The sequence below is a fragment of the Apium graveolens genome, chromosome 8 (genome assembly GCF_009905375.1).
Source record: "Apium graveolens cultivar Ventura chromosome 8, ASM990537v1, whole genome shotgun sequence".
NCBI lineage: Eukaryota > Viridiplantae > Streptophyta > Magnoliopsida > Apiales > Apiaceae > Apium > Apium graveolens.
The window spans coordinates 194,861,319-194,865,501 of NC_133654.1; positions in this window are offsets into that span (position 1 = coordinate 194,861,319).

A 4,183-nucleotide genomic window follows, 5' to 3' on the forward strand; every position below is an offset into this window, starting at 1 on the left:
TTGTCTTCCCTCAAGGATCTCATAAGGCGATACCTCGATACTGACATACGATCAATTATCTTGAGATAACTTAATCCGCGTTAAGTGATCATTCCAAATTCTTTCAAGTCTATTGCACCGGCTCTCATCATAGCTTCTAGCATTATAGCTTTTGCTTCTCACTACCCATTCTTTTCCAGTTCGTAGTCGTTACTATCTTCCGTACATAATACTATACTGGTTATAATTTTGCTCGTTAGTGTTCTATAACCTTTTAATAACCACATCAACCTTAGTATCACGAACGTGTTAGAATCAGAATACCACCGCACTGATACTACTCCTTTCTAGCTGCTTCTATCTTCGAAAGCTTGATCCATCATATAGAAGTAAAGGAATATGTTGAGAGATCACTATGATCATGAACACTTGTTCTATTGCATAGTTAGTACAGAAGGTGGCCAGCCTTTAGTACTTGACAAGCAATTAAACAACATGTGGTATCCTACTAGGCTTCTATCACATAGATAGATAGTCATTCGATAATACCTCCCCTTCTGGAAGGGTTGTTCTTCTCAGCTCTCATGAAATGAAAAGAAGAGAAAAGAATGAACTGAAGAGAATTGTATATACGTAAAAATATTGCCATAAAATATTTGGCTTGGAATCTACCTCTGAACTATAGAGGTTTGTCATAGGAGAACAAAACATATACGTATATATATCAACATCAAGTATTATAGCATCGTATATCACATGCCTAAATATTTTTTTTTTGCTATTCCGTCCATCATTCTATGGACCCATGCTCTTCCTCGAGCTTATACACAATCACCTTTGAAACTCCCCCGACATCGAGAATCAAATCTGGGATCTCATTCTAGACATCATTGTTACTAGAATTCTATGCTTGCACCGCAACCTTCCTCGTATAATAATACGACTCTCTATTGATAAGAAAGAATAAATATTCAATAGGTAAATAATCGACCTAGTTTTCTATCAAAGATAACTTATACGTCCACACGACCCGATTAGTGGTACTCAATCTCAACATCCATTCCAATACAACTCTCATGCTTGTAATCAGCTCATTACTCGCCGAATCATTGCTGCATTACTATGGTCCACCACTGACCTACTGTCGTAATTCACTTTCCATGAAATCTTAATATCTAACCATACGGAGTCCCTACATGTCGTATCGAATTCTTCTAAGGAGGCAACATAATCACCATTCCATGATTCATGAAGAACACTCCTGAACTTGGCGTACATATGACATGAAGCAGATAAAATTGCAGAAGAGTTTCAATAAAAGCAACGATAGCAGGTTAATACCATTATTAACCATATGTCTTTATTAGGAGACATGAAGCTCAAAGGTTCATTTAGTCCTTTCGTAACATGGTCCTGGCTTATCTCAAGATATGACATTATAAGATAGATAGCCCGCTCACGGCATTTTCATAAATTAAATATTTACCAAACTACTATCACGGTTGAGTATTGCACAATCATCAAAAGGAATGTCAATCTTTCAAACCATAATACAATCTTCATGGCTTTAACCATTATCACTGTATTCCTCTGGCACGAGCGCCGATAATTATCTTCTTACTTAAAGTGTCGGCCACTTCTTTGGCCTTTCCTGATAGTAATATTTCCTTACAATCAATGTCCTTTTAACCACCTTCACTAAATTTTTCTACCTCATTTCAAATCACTGCTTATGTGAAAATGCTTTTCTTAAGTCCTTGTGATAAAAAATCACCATTTTTCCATAAGTCACTGCCTTAGTCTTTAAATGTAAACATAATCATGGCTGACTCTCGATCGTACTTAGGACGTCTTTTACCTTGGGCCTTTCTTGCTTTAACAATTCTGACCTTCATTGGTTCAATCTATACTTCTTATGGTTTAACACGTGCCCACCTGGCATTATTATAATTATGCCATTTTTCCTTTATCAAATTTCTATTCTTGAGAACTTCGAATATTACCTTTCTCCTTATAAAACCTCTAAGGTTATCCTTAAATTGTTCCTCCTGTATTCCCTAGATACAGGCATATCAAAATATCATTTACTAATACTAGAACCATTTTTTATACACTTCTGAAAAATTTCTCCACTGATCCTTAAAGGTTGTTGTTACCTTAATCCTTTCTAATTCATACTGTCAAAACTCATATTGTCCCTACTAAGGGTGAAATGCCAACCTTTATGCATTCCCCTAGGGTTCATCTTAAGTTATCGAAGTTATATCCTTAATTCCACCTTTAAAAAGGTACTTGCATCCTTCCATGGATAAATCAAGTCATATATCTTTGATAGATTATCTTATTCAATCATTCCCACCTCGATAGTCTATACCAATTTCACAATAGCATCCTTATTCAAACTGAGGTCAACCCTTATGGCCTTCAAAAGATAACAATGGTTACCCGCTTTTCCTTCCAAATTTGGTAATGACAACAGGGATGTTCTGGAAGATATTGGTCATGTTCAACGTGAACTTCTTCTTAATAATTCCTCATTTACTTTTGTTATTTATCTCAACAGTCATCTCAATATTGGGATATCTTTCATACCTGGTGTCTCCCTTTCTGGGTATCATGCCCCCAGTCTTACACTTCACATTCTTGAAGGTCACTTCCTTCATTCAATTTTACTAATTTCTTACTTTCTTGTCTCCTCAGTCTATCCGCGTCTCATTATTTATCCTTCAAACTATCTCAAGGTTTCCTCGACTCCTCCCAACTTACAGGGGATAAACTATATATATCTCTTATGCCTTCAACCATCAACTTTAACTCATGGTGAATCACCCTCATCCTGACGATTACATACTTTTCTATTTCTATTGCTACGAGTCTTTAGGGTTTCCTCATACCCAACTCCCTTATCATTCCTCAAACTCTATTGTCTTTATTTTCCTTTCCACTTCAGTTTCTTTTTTTTTTATTTTCTTTTCTATTACAATCATTTCATGAACCCACTACTGATTGACTTCAAACATCATGTCGTTCTGGGATTCTTGTCATCAGAACGAATCTTGACAGCTTTTACAACTTAGCTTCATAATTCATCATACTCGTCCGCCTTTGTTCTGGCTCTAAAGCTTTTACACTATCTCCATAACCTTGGGAATTACTTTCCCGAAAACAATTGACTGAACTTTAATCAGTTTATTCTAACCTCTGGCTCCATGCCTTTCCTGGTCTTTCACCAGCGGGTGGCCTCTCTCTTAGAAGGGTAAGTGACAAAAACAGTCTTTTGTGATTCGTCCATCATTTAGAATCTCAAATGATTCCTATATTTCCTTTAGCCAGGCTCTCGCCTCTACTGGGTTCGCTTGTTCCTTGGAACACTGAGAGCTTAGCGACTTAAAGGTACTGAAAGAATTTCCCACCGCACTGTCTCCTCAGGATGGTGGTTGGGGATAATAGTCTAAGTTCTCTTTAGACAGGTCCATGAATTACCGTATAGGAGTACCGTCTCAGGTCTCCTTTCTTTACTCAACTTTCTGTTTCCTTAGTATGAAATGTTTCATCCTTCTCCCATACTTGGGGTTATCTTATACGTTAAAATCCTTGTTTTCCACTTCATTATGTTATAGGCTCCTTCTTTCTTAATGGCAACCTCCCTGACTATCACATTCGGGGTTTGCTCTAAATCTTATTCCTCGAGCTATGGATTTCATCTAAGATCCAGTCCTTAAGCTCTTAAACGTTTGGAACCCAAATTCTGTAGGAATACCTAGTTATTCCCTTATCATCTTTCTTGGTATTAATCTCTTCTCCAGTCATTGACTCTCTGCCTTCATTCATCACTTCTCTTGGCACAATATGATCTTTTTCGATAATTCGGGCTATATTACAATCTCAAACAGCGTTTCGGTACCGGCTCCGGTTACCTTCACTTCTATTTCCATTTTCTCAAAATCTCTTATCAACTCTCCCAAAGAAATTTTCATCTTGAGTCTCTCCTTTATACTAAGGGCATTAGCCACCATTTTGGCTTTCCCTGGATGATAAAGAATCTCATAATCGTAATCCTTGATTAGCTCTAACCACCTCCTCTGGCGCATGTTGAGCTCTTTCTGCGTGAAAATGCACTAGAGCACTTATGGCTTGTGTAAATCTCGCACTTCTCTCCATACAAGTAGTGCCTCCAATCTTTTAGGCAAACTATTGCCACGAG